We start from the raw sequence: 20853 nt of genomic DNA, 5'->3' as shown, positions 1-20853 counted from the left end.
TAATGTACTCCCAGAATATGAGACCTGTGTCCTTAGCCTATTTACCAACACAACCACTAACTACTCCCTGTGTGAGCATTGGAAAAAAGAGATACCAGATGATGATGACAATGTCTATGTAAGGCTTGATGAAAATTATGATGAAAATTATGTGTTATACTCCGTTACAGTCCCCCTCCCCCGGGATGCAACACCGTAGGGCTATAGGGACAGATAGCACCTGGCCGCACTCCTCCAGCTGTATCGAGGGGGGTAGTGAACTAGTCGCTGCTCTTTCTCTACATACGGCTTAAAAGAGTTGCAGAGGGGGGTGGACTGGGTGTCGGTCTTTCAGTGTGAGGGACAGTTTTGTGAAATAAGCATTTCAAGGGGGGGAACTGTAATGGATGTGACTATGAGTGTTATGAAGAAATGCCTATTTCAAATATAACCATATAGATATAAGTGCTTATCTCTCTCTCTCTCAACTATCAGCCTTAACCATATTCAATTAGATGTCTGCCAGCTTACCCTATCCCTTCATGTGGAACAGAACTGCAAGAGTTAAGAACAAGTTAAAGAAGATTGCGCCTGTCTTCAAGAACTGGAAACAAGACACCCTATTTAGCTATGATAGTTTGCTATTCTCTTATATAGCTATAACCCAGCTAAAAGCTTATACTTTGTCACAATAATGAATATGTATATCTTGCGTTCCGCATACGCTTGTCTTATTTGATATGTCCAGGAAGTAATAAAGCAGTAGTATCAATCTACTGAACTCGTGTATGTCTCAGTAATTTACTTCAAGTGTGCACACTTTTAAATTGAAGGTTTATTTGGCCAGGGGGACAGAAACAAAAGTACCGAACGGTTCTGGTTCGGTCCAAAACACAGAGATGTGTGAACCGGCTCCATAGAGAGCAGGTCACAATCTCCTGCTATGCAAATTTGATGCGCGGAAACCCAGTGTGAACCCAGCCTTAATTTTTATGTGGGGGGGCTGGAGCACCGCTTTAACTATTTTCATTCTTATGCTGCCAGCATTTGTAAATAGATAGAAAGCTATATTATATTAATTTGTTTTAACCTTTTTTTTTTTTTTGTATTGCTTAACCACTTTCTTACTGGGCCCTTTCACCCCCTTCCTGACCAGGTCAATTTTCAGCTTGCAGCGCTGTCACTTTTTGAATGACAATTGCGCGGTCATGCTACACTGTACCCAAATGAAATTTTTATCATTTTTTTCACACAAATTGAGATTTCTTTTGGTGGTATTTAATCACTACTGGGGTTTCTATTTTTTTGCTAAACAAACAAAAAAACAGACCCAAAATTTTGAAAAAAAAACAAAAACAAATTTTGCAAACAGGTAATTTTTCTCCTTTACTGATGTGCGCTGATGAGGCTGCACTGATGGGCAGTGATAGACACTGATAAAGCCGCAATAATGGGCACTGATATGTGACACTAATGGGCACTGATGAGGTGGCACTGGTGGGCACTGATCAGGAGGCACTGATGAGGCTGCACTGATGGGCACTGATAGGTGGCAGTGAAAGGCACTGATAGGCAGCACTGAAGGGCACTGATAGGGGGTACTGATGGGCATTAATAGGCACTGGTAAGTGACACTGATAGGCAGCACTGATGGGTGAAACTGATTATGAAGCACTGATGGGCACTGGTGGGCATTGATAGGTTGCACTGGTGGGCACTGGTAGGTGGTAGTGGGCACTGCTTAGCAGCAGTGGGCATTGAGCGCGTGGGACTGATGTCCCGTTTACACAAGCCAGTAGTCAGCTTTTTTTTTCTCCTTGCACTGTCAGCTAATATTATGCTTTAGGGAAGACAGTGTTGTACTCCATGGACTGGTAAGTACCTGTTTCTAAAAAGTCAGTAGCTACAGTATTTATAGCTGCTGATTTTTAATTTTTAGGGAAATGAGTGAAGTTCCTCTTTGATGTTCTAAATTTGATGAAAAAAAAAAAAAAAAACATTCATCATCAGTCCACGATAATTAGTAATCACAATTTTGAACAAATGTTGAAATATATTATCATGCATTTCAGGACCAATGATTTGACGAGGCACAACTCACTGTATAACTTAGCTTATATATAAAAATACCATAAATATGTACAAGTATGCATACTGTTATGCCCTGTACACACGGTCGGACTTTACGACGGAATATGTGCGATCGGAGCTTGTTGTCGGAAATTCCGACCGTGTGTGGGCTCCATCTGACTTTTTCCATCGGAATTTCCGACACACAAAATTTGAGAGCATGCTATAAAATTTTCCGACAACAAAATCCGATCCTTTAAATTCCGATCGTGTGTAGACAAATCCGATGGTCAAAGTGCCACGCATGCTCAGAAAAAATTAGGAGACGAAAGCTATTGGCTATTGCCCCATTTATAGTCCCGACGTACGTGTTTTACGTCACCGCGTTCAGAGCGATCGGATTTTTCAACAACTTTCTGTGACGGTGTGTATGCAAGACAAGTTTGAGCCAACATCCGTCGGAAAAAATCCATGGATTTTGTTGTCGGAATGTCCGATCAATGTCCGACCGTGTGTACGGGGCATTAGACTCCTAAACAGCAATAAGGATCTTTAAACTTGCAGTCATGTGTTGACTTTGACAGCCGTTGGCTTACAGAAGATCTCTGCTTCAGTCATGAATGGAAGTTCCTGAAGGATACAGCGTGCATCAACACACTTCATTTATCATACAGAAAGCAACTGTCTTTATCCACAAATGTGCACATCTGCACTGACACCCTGTGTCCTGCAGGGACGTCCGTTCATCACTGACATGAATGAAGGACTGTTGAGAGCTCATGATGATTGTTAAAGTTGACAAAGTTGATTTAAAATCTTCAAGCAGCCTAAGGGATGGAACTTAGTCATTCCACAACTACATACTATGTGCTGACAGATGAATGAAAGTCTCATACAACTTTCTTTCATTACAAACTGCACTCTGTGATATACAGACATGTAATAGTAAATGCTTCATACATGTCTCAAACATGCTGCACAATGCTTCACTACATCCATAGCTCCCAACTGTACCTAATTTCGTGGGACTGTCCCTGATTTGGAGCAATGTCCCTCTGTCCTCGTTCCTCCTCATTTGTCCCTCATTTTGGTCTAATCTATATAGTTGTATATAAAATGTACTTTTTATCTATCAAAAAGTGTTTTCCAGCACTAATCCTTTCATCTGATTTCTACATTGCTGCATTTGTAAATTCCAAAAGCCAATATAAAGGAATAGTAGTGGTACAAAAAGCACTTGTGGGTTCAACCAATCTTATTTGTATGTACAAGTCTCCTTTAAGGGGGCGTGGCAAGGGGTGTGTCCTATACCTGCATACTTTTGCTGATAGGTGTCCCTCATTCCCATCTCAAAAAGTTGGGAGGTATGACTACATCTACCGAGGGGACATTCAAAATGTCAAACACCAGTTATAATCGGGAGGCAAAACCCATCTGACTAGGCCATCTATATTAAGGCAGCTAAAAATCACTTTTATACCACATTTTAAATTAGGCAATGGGCTCAATTTACAGAAGCGAATTGACTGCTCAGCAAGAAAATTTTCTTGAATTTAGTGAATGTAGTGAAGCTCTGTTGACTTCAATCAGGTCCAAGCAAAAATATATATTTTTTAAATTTTTCTTGCATGTGATATGGTATTCTTTGTAAAGTAAATTTTCACATTTACTAAGCTAAGTGAACATTCCCTGGCAAAGCGAACAAACTATCTACCTTTAGTAAATTAATCCCAGTGTGTGTTTAGCATGTTTTATTGCTAACAAAAAAAATATTTTGTAGGAACAGAAGCAATAACGTTTTATTGGCTGAGTAAAAAATACATTGTATTACCCAATTAATAGCTCTTTCATAAGGAGCATGTTTTTCCCCACCCATGCCGCCTTATAGTCTCTATTTGACATTTTGACATTACGTAGAAGGAGAAGCTTCTCTTTCATCATTACTGGCGCAATACAGATTTCCTCTTTTCTATGTTCCTCTTTTTTTCTTTTTCTGTAGGACTAAGTTGGACAACTAGATAAGTCCTCAAAGTGAATGTCTGAGCTCAACCCTGCCATAAGGTATGTACATTTTTTTCCAAACTAATAAGATGAACAATAACCATGTTTTTCTGAAATCTGATATTGGTACATAATAATAGAGCAAAAATGTCAGCATTCAGTATCAGCTTTAAAATTGTACAAATGTAATTGATGAGATTCTACTATATTGAAATATTTTTTTAAATTACACATTAAAGGCTAGATCCATATAAATCTGATATTAACTTTGTTTCATGGAGATAAACCATTGGTTTCTAGTACCTATCCAAAACTCTGGCAGTTGGATTTCTAGTAAGGCTGAATACAATTGCATGGGGCATGACTTGGAAAATTAGGATGGAATTCTTGCCAGTGGAATCCCAGTAGATTGTAATCAGCCTAGTGGAGTTCACTCTGTATTGAAATAACTGTTTTTGGTGGTGAAAAGGCCACCCCATACTTCCCGAGCTCAAGGTGAGTGAGGCGCTGACTGTGAGTGTATCCTCGCTCTAATATAGAAAACAATTTTGACAAGAAAGGTCGCGCAATAATGACATCATTCCTTTTTGTAACAGAAAAGTTTGTATTTATCTCCAACAAGAGATAAATAATAGTATATATAGTATATATATATAGTTACATACAGATATAAAGCGTTATATAATAACGGATATTACAGCATACTGTTTCAACACATAGAATGTTAGGAATCAGTGTGAAATTGATAGGTCCTTGTATAGGTTCTTGTATACTCAATTGCTCATATGAGTCAACTTATGTGGTTGTATATGGAGGAATAATACCTGTGTAATTCCCCTAGTGATGGGGGGAAGGGTGTATCTTGAGAGACACAGTGTACTGTGGTATCCAGGCAGGGGGCTAGTGTCTGGGGGGGGGGGGGGGGGGGACATGTATGGCATCAGCTCCATGCACAGTCCTTGGCTAATTGGGATTTCTTCTCAGAGTGCGGTGGCTTTTAGCTTTTGACCCAAGCGCCCCATATTTTCTCACATTTTTTTGGACATTTACGACTCATGTACGTAAGTTTGTAGAAAGGGAGGGTGGAATCAATCAGAGCTCTCTACTGCACAACCGTAGGAGGTTCCAGCTGTTTCCATTTAGTTATAACTTTTCTGGCATAGAACGAAGCATAGAAAATAAATAATCTTTTGTGTGTGTTAGTCGTGACATTGTCACAGATACCCAAGAGGAGGATAAGAGGGTCGACTCTTAAGTTTAGTCTTCCTACAGAGTTAATGTTGTGAACCACATCCCTCCAGAACTGCTGGATAAGGGGGTAGGACCACACTCCATGCAAGAATGTGCCCAGTTCCGTGGTGCATTTTGGGCCTCTATCGGATTGAGCTAGGTATATTCTTCATAGTCTTTGGGGGGTGTAGTATGCCCTGTGGAGGAACTTTAGCTGGATATATCTATTCCTAGCTGAGATCAACCGAGGGATATATTGTTGGATCCCTTGCTCCCAGTCATCATCCGCAAGGGTGGGTAGATCATCTTTCCATTTATTAAAGAGTTTAGTCCGTCTGCCATCGTTCTCACAGGATATGCGAAGATACAGAGAGGAGAGGATGCGATCGGCATTACTGGAAATCAGAAAACGCTCCACCATATGTGACTGTAGTTGTATTTCAGCAGGGAATTGGGCTTGTACCGCATGCCATTGCAGGTATCGGAAGAGCATTTTTGGTGGGAGTTGGAAGGTGTGTTTCAGGTCATCATAAGAGAGAAGTCTACCCTCTGGCATAATTTGTTGTAGTGTTTTAATGTCATATCCAGCCCAGACCGCTGGGTCCGGGATAGACTGGAGGTGGTATAACCTAGGATTGCTCCAGAGTGGAGTATATGGTAGTTGTCATTGTCGGATGCGCTTTTGGACCCCTAAACACCAGGTTACTCAGTACTGAGTAGGACCCCAGGATGGCCGCCTCTAAGTTAACAGACGAGTTATTACATGATTGGGTAAACCACCATCGCACTGTCACCACCACCGCTGCCCAGTAGTATTGTTTAAAGCATGGGAGCGCTAGTCCACCATGGGAGAGGGGCAGCTGCAAGGTAGCTTTAGCCACCCTGGGGGCCAAGACAGCCCAAATGAAGGTCTAACTTTTGGAAAAAGGAAGTAGGAATAGGGACCGGAGTGTTTCTAAATGCATATAGAAATTTGAGGAGAAATGTCATTTTGAGGAGGTTAATCCTCCTCACTGGTGTCAGGGGCAGGGGTTTTCCAAGCCAGGCATCTACGCGTGAGTTGTTGGAGAATCGGCTACATGTTGTCTTTCAGTTATGAAGAAAGATCTTCCTATATTTCAATACCTAAGTATCTGAATTTAGTAACAGATGTCAGGGGTATGTGAGCCGGTGGGGGGAGGAGGAGCGAGTGGTGGGATAGTGGGAAAAGTATGGATTTGGCCCAGTTAATGCGGACCCCCAAGAAGGACCCATACAGGTCAATCACCCACAGGGCCGCCTCAAGGGAGGTCGAGGCGTCCAGGAGATAGAGGAGGGCGTCATCTGCATACAAGGAGAGCTTCTCAGTCAGCAGGCCCACCGCTATCCCTCCCGTCGCCTCAGAAGTTCTGATTAGAAAAGCTAGTGGTTTGATGGCCAAGGCGAATAGTCCTGGGGACAGCGGGCAGCCCTGCCTAGTACCTCTCTGTAGATCAGTGGTTCTCAACTCCAGTCCTCAGGACCCACCAACAGACCAGATTTTATGTATTACCTTGGGGAGCCATACATACTAGAATACTGCAATCACTGAGCAGCAAATGATGTTACCTGTGATGTATTTCAGTTATCTTGCAAACCTGGCCTGTTGGTGGGCCCTGAGGACCGGAGTTGAGAACCACTGCTGTAGATAGAAGGGGGGGTGAAAGGATACCATTTGTTCTGACTCTAGCTGAGAGGTTTTTGTACATTAGTTGTATCCAGGAAATAAATTTAGGACCAAAGTTAAACGTCTCACGAACACGTCATAGAAACTCCCACTTGCCTGGCATGAAGCCTGTTTGGTCTCCGTGAACCAGGGAGAGGATGACCGCTTTGAGTCGGTTCGCCAGAATCTTGGTAATTATTTTGGCATTGAGTTCACTATTAGCCTTATAAAATTCCGCCGGTAATCCGTCAGGGCTCGGGGTCTTTGCAGGTTGGAGTGAAGCAACTGCTGTCTGTACCTCTTTGATGGTTATTGGGTCATCTAATCTAGTGCGCTCCTCTTCTGAGAGGGTTGGGAACTCTATTTGGGCTAGAAATTCCTGCAGGGTAGCTGGTGTAAAGTCTGCTCTGGACATGTAAAGTTGTTCGTAGTATTGTGCAAATCTAACGTTGATCAGTAGTGGGTAAGACTGCAGGTCTCCCTGGTCATCTCTAAGGTTAGCAATGTGATCTGTGGTGAAGCGTTCCCTAGCCAACCACGCCAATAACCTGCCTGATCTTTCCCCTTGTTCGAATATCCTATGTGACTGTGACAACAGGAGCTTCCTGGTCAAGGTAGCTCTTAGTACCGCTTTGTACAGTGATTGCATAGCTGCATAAGTCCCCGCATCTTTATTAATCACATAACTGGATTTCCAGGGACTGAGTCTGTCTTTCTGCTTCTTCCAATGCAAGCGTGTTTTTCCTAACCTTATTGATAATCATGCGATATTGCCCGCGTGTGTAGGCCTTATAGGCATCCCACAACATCGGCGGGGAAGCCGCCCCCCTGTTGTGTGTCCAGTAGATGCCCATAGATCCCGCAATCTCAGGGGCAACACGCTCATCTGCTACCCAGAAACCCAAGAGTCGCCATAGGCCGGCACCAGCTGGCGAGTCCGCTGCAAGTTTCAGCAGCAGGGGAGCGTGATCTGAGATACAACGGGGCAAGATTTTACCCTCCTGGGTGCGGGAGAGCAGGGGGCCATTGGCATAGAACAAGTCTATCCTGCAGAAGGAGGCATAGGTGGCAGAGTGACAAGTATATTGCTTTTCTCTAGGGCAGGGATATGCAATTAGCGGACCTCCAGATGTTGCAGAACTACAAGTCCCATGAGGCATTACAAGACTGTGACAGCCACAAGCATGACACAAAGAGGTAGAGGCATGATGGGACTTGTAATTTTGTAACAGCTGGAGGTCCGCTAATTGCATACCCTGCTCTAGGGTATCGCCACCTCCACACATCACTGAGACCATACTCATCTGCCCAGCGGGACAGTGGGGAGTCAGAGGCTAAGTTAGGGTTAAACTTATCTAAGCTAGGATTTGGGGGCATATTAAAATCCTCTGCTAGTAAAACAGGGGTCGTTGGATAGCACCCTCAACCCCCCTCCCCGCGCACGGCTGTGACAGACCCCCCTGGCACTTACCGCCAGGCAGCAGCTCCTCTCAGTGCAGTGAGTGCACCAGAGCGGCGGTGACCTCCGCTCCAGCGTGTATCTCCTCTGCTGAGTCCGCTCCTCTTCCTAAGCGCCAGGCATCCAATAGGGTGGCCTGGTGCTTTGGCCAATCAGGAAACAGGTCTGATGCCCTGCCTCCTGATTGGTGGGGAGGAAGGTTAGTGTGAAAATAGCGAAAATTATTTCGCTATCGTTACACAATTGGGTGGAATCGGGGCACACTCTCTGCGCCCCGAGCCCCCCCCCATTTTGAAGCCTATTAGAGCCTCTGGCTCTAATCAGGTGCTTCAAAAAGTACCACCCCCTCCCGCCCCGCCATAGGAATCCATGCGTCCAGGGTCCTGAAAGGGGCCGGGTGCATGGATAGGGGGGGCACCCGTGCACCCACAGTGCACGGGCCGCCACTGGGTCCAAAGTCCCCCCCCCGTTTAGGTCAGGATGTGGATGGTAATCTGCAGGGAAACAGGTGATAGTCAGGGCAAGGGCTCAGAGCTTTCCCAAGGCATGTCCGCTCCGGTGTCCATCTTGGACATGCCCCCAATGACATAAATTCTTAACGTGAATGTAAACGATCACCTTGTAAAACAACGCATTCAGTTTAAAATAAAAATGAAAGGCAAAACATTTGTGTATAGATAAAAAAAAAAAAAACATGGTAAATACCTTTTTTACCTTTTTTATAAGTGATTGCATTCCCTCTGTTCCCTCTATTCTCAGCTGTAGAGCTGAGGGAGGAGAAGCAACAGTACACTAAGCTTCCCAGTGAATGGCTGTGCAGCGGGGGGTATGTCAGGACAAGTCTGATCATTGGAAGAGAGCAGACTGATTTCCCAGCATAGCTAGAGAACTGACCATAGTGTGCTCTTCTGCTTAGTGTGGTCAGTTTTTAATAGGAAAGCAGAGGGACACAAATGAAGCAATACAAAGAAAACAGGAGACTTTTTCATACAAGTACATGGTACAGCAGGCACATATCAGGAATATGAAATGTTGGGGTAACAAACACTTTAAAATCTGGTTTATTCAGGGTCTGTACTGCTGACAGTCCCCGACACGCCACTTCTCCATAACGCATTTCACCCAAGTAGGACTTGTAGAGATTATCATGAAATGCATTAGAAGGGCATGCTTGGCAGGGAATATCAGCAGTACAGACCTTGAATAAACCGGATCTTAAGGAAAGATTTCATTGATGTGCAGCCTTTCTTGTCAAAATCTGCTTTGGATAAATGCATATTTCGAAGCGATACTATAAGTGTGTTTTTTTTTTGTGATATATTGAAATTCTTTTTGGAAGTTTATAAACTTGTATAGTGGTGTTTAATTTAATGATATAATTATATGTATATAATATTTATTTTACAAGTTAACATTAATTGCAGGTTGCATCTATGATCTTTAAGCTGGCCATACACCCAAAGAAATTCAACCCCGTTGGCAATCCCCCACCCAACATCCTTGATTGAAAAATTTAAGAAACTGGGCAGAAAATTGTAGGCCAATCAGATGCAGCCTCTGTTCAGGTATTCTGACCCACCCGCACCACCGATCTATTTATTTGTACTGTATAGTGTGAATAGTGGAATCTGTCCCCTGTAGGCTGAACAAAAAAAAATCTATCAGTGTATGACCAGCTTTAGTTTGCAAACAATCTCTAGCTTTCTGACAAGATGCAAAAAATGAAAAAGTACATTAGAGCCTGGAATAAAGAGCCATAGGGACACTGGAGCTCACTTTAAAACAATGAGTACATGCTAAACAGCATGCATAAAAGAGCCTGGGTATAAATTTTTAGTTAATTAGCATACCCCCAGTTGCTTGAAAAAAAAACTGGGGGGCCATAGATTATGCTGGATCGACATGGGTATAATCAGCCTGCCCATAGATAGATGGAATCTCGGCTGGTCCCTGCTGAACTGGCCGAGATTTGATCCATCTATGGCCGGCTGTACTGATATCTGCAACTTTGTCATGGTCTAATGTACTAGTCTTCACCCTTAGCTGGCCTGTAACCCTTTGCTTGCCTTTGTACAGCCCTTGGGACACTATTCCTCCCACTGCAACAAGGTACTATTTCTCCCACTTGACAACACCAACGGGCATAATTTCTGTGATTGACACCAATGGGGCAATTTTTTTCTGATACCAACAATGGTGCACTATTTCTCCTCCTACTGACCACAGGTGCTATGTCATTTTTTTTTGCTCTTGCTGATTACCAAGCTTGAGGTATCATTGCTTCCACTGATGCGGGGCTATTTTCTACTCCCACTGGCCACAATCCAGCCCACTGAAGGACAAAGTCTGAAGAACAATAAACAGGCCCTACGATTATAAAGTTTGGAGACTCCTGGTCTATTGAATCAGATGATGTACCCTATGAAATAGTTATTTATTGTCGATTCCATGGTAATTTATTAACTCTGTACTTCATCATTAATTGGAAAATGTACAACAGAAGTAACCAATGCATCAAAACCCAAGAAGAAATTATATACCCACCCTACTCACTACAAAAAACAGCTATCAGCACTGACAATGCTAAGTGTGAAAAACATGCTTGTTACTATAACCAGGGCCTGTTTTTGTTTTATCACTGGTCTGGAGCCTATTTGTAAAGATGTTTATAGGAGACTACTCTAAACCTGCTTATCAGGGATAAAAATGGATGTCCAATTACATGGCACCTCATTTGCCCTGCTTCCTATTGGCACAGTTCTACTTTTCCTAATTAGAATTACAGCCTTAACCATAATATATTGCACCAGGTAAATCAAAGTAAGCAAGTTAAAGCAAAAATTTACCCAAAGGGGAAGTTCCGCTTGTTTACAAACGGATACCTGGTTTTGATCGCCACAGTGATCTGAGCCGGAAGTTCAGCCCCCCTCCTTCCCCTGAAGACTTCTGGGATATATCACAGGTTCTAGAAGACCTATAGAACCATTCACAAGGCACAGTGTGGCTCGCCCATGCGCGGTAGGAAACATTCATGCTGAAGCCGCAAGGCTTCACTTCCTGTTTCCCCTACTAGAGATGCCGATGTCTGCACCCGGAGCGGATTAGAGAATCGGCTTGGGTGAGGACAATGCTGGATCCCTGGACAGGTGAGTGTTTTTATATTAAAAGTCAGCAGCTACAATTAATTTTAATTTTAATTTTTCTGAGGGAGCCTGGAACTCCTCTTTAACGTGTAACAATCTCTATGGTTATATTCTTATAACATGTTCCTAGTTTTATCTTAGTATAAAAAGAAAGCAGTGGTAGCTATTAGAAAAAAATTGTGTCAACTGGATTAAAATAGATTGATATCCATAGTTAAAAATAGATAATCTTAAAGCTGAAGTCTAGGAATTAACTTTTTTTTAAACTAACATTTTTCCAGCCTGGTTAAATCTAATTCTTCATATCTCACATCTGGAGGACTGTTGGGGATGCAGAAATTCACTGTAGTTACCTGGGCTACATACAGTCAGCACTGATTTTTTCTAAGTTCTACGCCAGTGACTTGCAGTCTGTATAATAAATACAGGGGGTTGCTCGCTCAGCTCATCTGTTATTCAGAGATATTTTTGTATTTTTTTTTTTCAATAATACAAGGTGTCCTTTGATTGGGCAAGGTGGAGATAGTGACATCATCTGTCCCTGATACCTGCTTCGTCCATTCAGGGGACACCTTGTATTCATTGAAAATATACAAGACAATCTCTGAATGGCAGAGGTGTCAAGTGAACGATTATTTGTGTTCCGTATACAGATTACAAGTCACTGGAGCAGCACCCAGAAGAGACCAATGCTGACTGTACATAGCTGACTGTACATGGCACAGGCTAGTATAGTGAATTTCAGCATCACCAGCTGCCCTCCCAATGTGAGATATGAAGTATTAGATTTAACCAAGCTGGGGCCAATGTCAGTTGAAAAAAAAAGATAATTCCCAGAGTTCAGCTCTAAGTAGCAAAGACATCCACAACTGTCAGCAGCACCACTGAACAAGTCATACATGATATCAGCCAATTTCTTAAAAAATATGCGCCTCTTCTGGGTGCTATAAAACATACATAATGAACCCAATGAACTGTGGAGGCCTCTTGCTTGTACCGTCCTCATAGGCCTCCCATTTTTCTTATTATTATTCTGTAATCCCCTGTGGAGGTGAACATTTGCTGGGAGAGGGAGCGACAGCATTGTGAACCACTAAGGTCCTACTTTTATTGTAAATGTGTATTTAAACTAATTCTGTACAGTTGCATTAACCACTTGCCGACTGCCCGACGTTGATTGATTGCAGCAGAAAGGCACTACTGCACAGTCCCATCCCCCCACAGTTAGAACACACAGTAAGGGAACACATTTAACCCCTTGATCGCCCCCTAGTGTTAACCCCTTCCATGCCAGTGACATTTATACAGTAATCAGTGCATTTTTATAGCACTGATCACTGTCAATGGTCCCAAAAATGTGTCAAAAGTGTCCGATCTGTCCGCCGCAATAGCAGATCACCGCCATTACTAGTAAAAAAATTAAAATAAATTTTAAAAAATGCCATAAATCTGTCCCCTATTTTGTAGACGCTATAACTTTTGCGCAAACCAATCAATATATGCTTTTTGCAATTTTGTTTTACCAAAAATATGTAGAAGAATATATATTAGCCTAAACTGATGAAGAAATTTGTTTTTGTTTTTTAATTTTGGGATATTTATTATAACAAAAAGTAAAAAATATTGTGTTTTTTTTTCAAAATTGTCACTCTTCTTTTGTTTATAGTGCAAAACGCGATCAAATACCACCAAAAGAAAGCTCTATTTGTGGGAAAAATAGGACATAAATTTTATTTGGGTACAACGTTGCATGGCTGTGCAAAAGTCAGTTAAAGCAACACAGTGCCGTATCGCTTCCTGGCTTGGTCAGGAAGGGGGTAGATCCTTCTGGGGCTGAAGTGGGGCTGCAGTGGTTAAGTGACTGTCAAAGTAAAAAAGTAAAAAAAATACATATGCAGCACATCATGTTTTATTCAGTAAACAGCATGAAAGCATGAAAAAATACCTATTAGTCAAACAGAAATGCAATTGCTCTAAGGTCTTTTGTGAACTGACAAAACACATTTTTTGTAGTGTTGTCAGACTTGTTCAGTTTTTTTTTGCTAAACTACTCAACCACTCCCACTCTCATATCTGTACAACATAAAGGATAATAATTCTGAAGTCCAAGATAAGAACTAGAAGGGCTTTTTGAGATAACACAACAGGTATGCAGAGGATACAGAATAGCTATGAATTTCTGACAAGATCAAAAGGTTTTTTTTTTTTCTTTTTGCACTTCTCACAGTGAAAAATCAGTAATTTAAATAGAGGAAAAAGGAGGAAGCTAATTGTTGGGGTTTACATACACTTTAAGGGTACGTTCACACTAAACGCGGGTGTGAAATCGCGTGGGTTCAGCTGAACTCTCATGATTCCAAACCTGCATTTGAGTGCGAGCTCGGGGGAGATTTGAAAGACATCTGTGCGGGTTAATGCACAAATGTCTATTGAAATTGCCCCCAAAGTCGCCAAAAGTAGTGCAGGAACTACTTTTGGAAATTGTTGAGGCGCCGCAAAGTTGGCGTCCCACCGATTGGGACAATGCCACTGCCGGCAAAAGGCTGTGATATGGCATGCGATGTGATATGGCATGCGATGTGATATGACATGCGATTTGACATGTCAAATCGCATGTCAAATAGCGACAATGTGAACAGGGGCTTCAAGGTGGAGAGCGTAAGGATCACTTCAGTGTGGAGCTGCAAACAGTGGCATGTGACAAGTTGGAAACCAAGCTAAATTGCTTAATTGCAGAGAAGTAAAGAGAAGCCCCTGACATGGTAAAGCCGGCCATTCATGGATCAAAATTTGGACAGTTCAGCAGGGACTGGCCGAATTTCAGTCTATGTATGGGTAGGGTGGTTGTACAGAAGTCAATCTACCAATAGACTGCTGTACAATCAGCCTGTTGGATTTTTGATGACTATAGCCTACAGCACTGATCAGTGTATTATGACAGTGGGGAAGCCTCCCCGCTGTCAGAATACAATAGCACAACGGGAGGATTCCCCCATCTGCCGCTAATGTGTGGATAGGAGAATCAAGTCCTTTTTTTTGTTCAACCCACTGATTGAATAAAAAAAAACACTAATGTTTGGGCTACTTTATGCTGCCTGGAATAGGTGTCTAGATCACAAGACTGGCTGAACAGAATTTCAGGTCCTTTGGAAAGTAGCACAGTTAAAATCTTTATTTATTAGCTGTTTGTTTGCAGTTGTTGGGTAGTTAGGCACTTTGTAATTAAACATCAACTTGGTGGTTTACACCCCCCAACCCAGCTTGTGCACATCTCTATTGGCTTGTTAGCTTCCCATCAAATGATTGGGCGAGTAGGAAGATAAAGTAGCTTGATGGGCCCCAAATCAGGTATCCTAGTATTAGCACAATAATGAGTGCTGGTTTTTGGGGCTCTTCCCAAATAGCAAGGATAACTTTTCACAAATTTGTGGCAGTTTTGAATTGTAAATCTGTTAACTTGCTGCACATTTTCATTGGCAAGTTGTACACTTGCAGAGCACTCGAAGCACAAGTTCTAGTTGACACTTTTCCAATTTGTAGCAAATTTGCATGGCAAGTCTCTAGCAAGAGCAAAGTTACAGTGGCGAGTCTACAGCAAGTACTCTGCAAGTCACAGTGACCCCTGTGGTGGGATGACTATTGCACAACATAACTGAACCAGGACTTACAGAATGTTTGCAAAGAAAGTTGATCTGGAGTCATGCAATGCGGACTTGCAGCAATCGTGCAACAAACTTGTGAATCCTGGCAAGTTTAGCGATAGCTTAGCAAGTCATTATCAAACTGCTGTCTGGTTTGTGGTACTCTGGAAAGTATCTGCAGTTATGTGCAGGCCCCTATAGGTAACTGCATTTTAAAGTGGATGTAAACCCTCACATATACCCAGTGAAGTGAACAGCCTCAGATGATACACAGAAATGACACAAATCTCCCTACAAAAGTTTTACATACATATCTGCTGTCTTTAGTTTGCTATATTCTTTAGATATACGGTGTGACAGCTGTTTGGAAGAAAGGCACACACCCCACTCCACATAGGCAGTGCAAGGAAGGAACATGCAGAGCTGTGCTGTAAATAGACCAGCTCTCTGCTTATCTATTTATAGCACCCCGACACAAATTTCAGAGGTTTTATCTCGGTTGTCTGAGAACTTGTCAGAAGTTATCATGTGCTGATAACAGAAGAACAGAGCAGCAAAAATACACAGGACTTAGGGCTTTGGAGAGAGATAAGAAAACACTGCAGATATATGTGCCTAGGTCACATTTCATGAATCAGGTTTACATCCACTTTCATTTATTTTACCATTTTTGGCCAGTTTATAGTAGTGAAAGGTTTCCTATAAGCTTGTCCTAAACTTGTCCTAATGTTTACTGAACTATTATTTTACATGACTTTTAAACTCTCTTTAAGGCAGGCCATACATAAACCAATTTTATGTCCTTCAACCTGAAGGGACGAAAATAGCTTGATTCTCACATCAACACAGTCAGTGTTGATAGGGGAATCCCTCCTGCGGAGCTATTTTATTCTGACAGCAGGAGGTTTCCCAACCATCAGAATACAATTATCATTGCTTGCTGTTATGGCGAGATCGCAAGAAAAAAATCTGACAGACTGGTTGTACTGAAGTCAATCGATGGATCGACTTCAGTACAGCCAGCCTGCATAGATGTATCCAAATTCAGATGGTTCCTGATGAACTGACTGAATTTCGATCTGTCCATGGCCTGCTTTAGATAAACCTATTATTTAACCCCTTCCCGCCGACCGTACGCACATCTGCGTACTCGGCTTTCGGAGGTTATACCGGGATGATGCCCGCTGCTGCAGGCATCATCCCAGTACCGTTGTTTCGAGCGGGCGATCGGCTATCCATATATAACAACCGATGCGGCTAAAAGCCACTCGGCTATTATACCGGAGGAGCGGGAGGGGACGCCCCCCCTCCCGCCGCCTCCCGCCGCTCTTACCGGGCCTCCCGTGCGATCGGGAGGCCCGGTGTCCAATCGGCTGCCTCCGGCGGCTGTGGGCGGGCTGGAACGAAGCTGTGGGCGGCTTCGTTCCAGCCTTCTCAATGTAAACGCGGAAGCGACGTCATGACGTCACTTCCCATTTACTCGGCTGCCAATGGCGCCGAATTAAAAAAAATACACAGTATTCAGAATCGCCGTTTTCAGCGATCTGAATACTTTGAAGCGCAGAGGAGGGATCGGGGGTCTTTTAGACCCCCGATCCCTCCATAAAGAGTACCTGTCACCACCTATTACTGTCACAAGGGATGTTTACATTCCTTGTGACAGCAATAAAAGTTAAAAAAAAACATTTTTTTTTAAACACAATTTATAAGTATAAAAATAAATAAAATAAATTAAAAAAAAAATTTTTTTAAAGCGCCCCCGTCCACGCGAGTTAGCGCAGCGAAGAAAACGCATGCGGAAGTCGCACCCGGCCGCCCGCATATGTAAACGGTGTTAAAATCACACATGTGAGGTATCTCCGCGATCGTCTGAGCGAGAGCAATAATTCTAGCCCTAGACCTCCTCTGTAACTCTAACCTGGTAACCGTAAAAAAAATTTAAAGCGTCGCCTATGGAAATTCATAGCTACCATAGTTTGTCGCCATTCCACGAGTGCGTGCAATTATAAAGCATGACATGTTTGGTATCTATTTACTCGGCGTAACATCATCTTTCACATTATACAAAAAAAGTGGGGTAACTTTACTGTTTGGATTTTTTAAAATTCGTGGAAGTGTCCCTTTTCCAAAAATTTGCGTTTAAAACACCGCTGCACAAATACCGTGTGATATAAAATATTACAACAATCTCCATTTTATTCTCTAGATTCTCTGCTAAAAATATATATATAATGTTTGAGGGTTCTAAGTAATTAGCAAAAAATATGGATTTTAACTTGTAAACACCAAATTTCAAAAATAGGCTTAGTCATGAAAGAGTTAAGTAAATTGCGTATAGTGTCCTTTTCAAACGTAACTGTTTTTTTATGGGTTTACGGAAAAAGTCAACTGCGTGTGAGAAAGTTTTGCTTCCCATTATAACACTTGTAATTCTAAATTTAGTTCTATACTGACATTCTATAATGACATTTTTTTTATTTTCTAAGCAGAAAGAATTTAGCAAAATAAGCTATTTAAATATTTTAGAACTGCTATTTAGGAGCTAACAACCACTTCCCTTTTAGAGCTGATAATAGAGCATGTGATCAGCTCTGTGGAATTAGGAGGTTTATCACATATTAACACTACACTCTGGTGACTTATTCTTCATTGTGGAATTTTACTTGTCTTATTGTAAATGTGTAGGAGAATTTCAGTATTTTTCTGAGAGGCGGGGGGGGGGGGGGGGTTATGGGTGATACTGTGTAGTATTTTAGACACATTTTGAAACTGCCAAGTTTTTTTTTTCTTGAGACAAAAGAGGCACACCTCTGTCACCGCTCTGTCACCAGAGGAAATTAAAAAGAGGAAGATTTACATACGGCCCTGTCAGACATTTTTATACAAGGACGTTTCTTTGTGTGCTGCAGAAAAAAGTTTAAATAATGTATTCAAAATGAATTAACAAGGACGTGCATCACATGGGATACTGACAAATCAAAGGTAAGATTGAATCGTATGTAAACAAGTTTAGCAAGGATATATCACTGTTCTTAACTGATGACAGGGTAGTTTTGGTTGCTTTGGGGTTCGGCATGTCTTCATTTTTGTTTTGTTTTTTGCCATTTTAAGCCCCCAAACAGACAGAATTATTTTCAAATTATAATTTCTTAATGATAGCTTTATTAATAATACATGTCAGTATGTCATGGTTGTGATTGTTTTGTTTTCTTGCTTGAATGCTTTAAATATATTTTGAATTTAAAAAGGCATCAGAGTCTTTATCGAGTACCTACAGATCAGTTTGTTTAACTTGTATGGTGGGAAAGATACCAGAGAGTTTGATTTTAAAAAAAGCTCATAGAAGAGTTCCTGCTACAAAACAGTATTTTAAGCAATGGTCACAGCATGGATTCACGAAAGACAAATCTAATTTCTTTTTATGAGGAAGTAAGCAAAAACTTAAGCCAATAACATAAAACTTTGCATGCTATAATGTGCAAACACCCCCTACCATCTAACTACAAATAAATCTCAAATGATTTCAATAGGTAAGTGTAAATAAATAAATAAAATAATATATAAAAAAATGCACAAAATAAATAAATAATCAATAATTAATTTAATTCATTTGTTAATTCTTCTGGGTTTATAGAAAAGGTGGCAGCTAACACCACATGCATTCAACCACCTGTGAAAAAATGCAAAACAATGTATATTTCATTAAAAACTGTGCAGCGCTCACCTCGCACGTGTAAAGAAAAATATATATACATAAGGAAAAAATATATAAGTGTATCTGACTATAGTGCTTAAAACAATATATACATGACCATCAGATAAAAAACACACAGAATATAATGTGAAAAAATGCATATAAATCATAAAAAATCATAAACATGAGTCCATGGGAAAAAAAGTCAATAAAAATCCAATATACAGTAGTTGATCTTCATGACTGTGCAATCCCATCCACCAGAACAGATCTTGGCTTAACAGAAAACACACACTGCAGTGCCCTTCACCCCACTTATGGGTGTCCTGTCACCTGCTTGAAAATACCTCACCAGTAAGAAGAGGTCAATAGCACTTTGCAGTAGTATAGTGGCACTGCTTCCACTGACTAGATACTCAAAGTTCACAGCTCCCAGCGAGATGTCGGTCATATAAAAATAACTTATATGATTGACATATCGCTGGGAGCTGTGGACTCGATATGATCGCACAGTCACCAAGATTAACTGTATCAGATTTTTATGCACTTTTTTTTTCATGGACTGATGTTTATGATTTTTTGATGATTTATATGAATTTCTTCACATACTATGCTGTGTGTTTTCTATCTGATGGTCATGCGTATATTAATGCATTATGCATAAGGGTGTCCTTATATGAAACTGAGATCAGCTGCGATCCTGAGTCTCGCCGCTGATCTCAGGTCATTACCAGTTTATGAAACTGAGGTAATCAGTGGAGAACATGTTCTCTGCAGATTATCTCAGCACAGTGAGAATCTTAACTGACTGTCACAAAAACAGCCAGTTTATGAAGGTGCGATCTCGGCACCTCACTGGCGATCTGTGACAGAATTCTCACTTTCTGATTCACCATTTCAGAGGTGGAGAATCAGAGTGAGAAGCGTGAAGCTGGCTGAATATTTTGGAGAAAGCAAGAAGTCTTTTGACTTCTTTCTTTCACCAGTCAGAGCACACCTTCCCCACCATTACACACCCCAAAACCAGCAGGTTAGGAATTTATAGTATATATATATATATATATATATATATATATATATATATATATGATATATATCATATATATATGTGTGTGTGTGTGTGTTTATTTCAATGTGTATGTAGATAGATAGATAGATAGATTTTTTTTTTAGATGTTCACATCTCTGGCTGGGTTCACACTTGTGCGATGCGTGAACCAACGTGATTCCTGTGCAGGTTTCCACATTGTACCTACATTGACATCTGCGCACCACTGCGGGTGTCAATGTAAAGTTAATGACACCCCCAGATCATTTCACAGATCGCAGTGCGAACTATGTAATGGTGCAGGAATCGGATCGCATGGGTGTTCACACCCATGCGATCTGATTCCAGTGCGGACCAAATAAAGGGTCCTGTACCATTTTGGTGCAAATGCAATATGATTTAGGGCCAGTTCCCACTGCTGCGGTGTCTGAGATCCGATGTGATTCGCACCGCACTGCAGTGCAAATCACATCCGATCTCTGTGCAATGCGATTTCAGCCATACAGATAGTATGGCTGAATTTGCATTGCATTCGGACCAAACTCGTACAGGACCCTTTCTTTGGTCCGCAGCAAAATCGGATCGCATGGGTGTCCGATTCCTGTCCGAGTTTGCGAACTGATTTGGATTTGTCATTAACTTTTAGGCCCGGTTCACACTTGTGCGATGCCAGACATCGCACAGGCATCGCATGTAAATCGCAGAGCACTACCGTTCACATTACATGTGATGTCTGTGCAGTGCGATATCAGCCGTACAGATAGTATGGCTGATATCGCACCGCATTTGGTGCAAACACGCACAGGACCCTTTTTTCAGTTCGGACCAGAATCGGATCGCATGTGTGTTCACACATATGCAATCCAATTCATGTCCGAACTGTCAGTTCGCAGTGCGATATGCA

At 41.7% G+C, this 20853-nt stretch overlaps 1 protein-coding gene across 4 annotated transcripts in view; it reads left to right on the top strand.

Moving 5' to 3' along the window:
• Positions 1 to 4024: 4024 nt before the first annotated feature.
• The window catches only part of ITGB2 (integrin subunit beta 2), a 205851-nt gene continuing 189022 nt past the window's right edge, over positions 4025 to 20853 (top strand). Inside the window, exons 1-2 of one of the 4 annotated variants that reach the window (XM_073633474.1) lie at positions 9868 to 9988; positions 18001 to 18189. The gene's annotated coding sequence lies outside the window, so the exon portion shown is untranslated. Of the gene's footprint in view, positions 4111 to 9859; positions 9989 to 17944; positions 18190 to 20853 lie in introns of those variants that run through there. The other 3 variants (XM_073633476.1, XM_073633477.1, XM_073633475.1) reach the window with 3 other exon arrangements.

This window comes from Aquarana catesbeiana, linkage group LG06, assembly GCF_042186555.1.
Source record: "Aquarana catesbeiana isolate 2022-GZ linkage group LG06, ASM4218655v1, whole genome shotgun sequence".
NCBI classification, from domain to species: Eukaryota; Metazoa; Chordata; class Amphibia; order Anura; family Ranidae; genus Aquarana; species Aquarana catesbeiana.
Note: the sequence above shows the minus strand (reverse complement) of the source record. Positions and strands in the feature narration are given on the sequence as shown.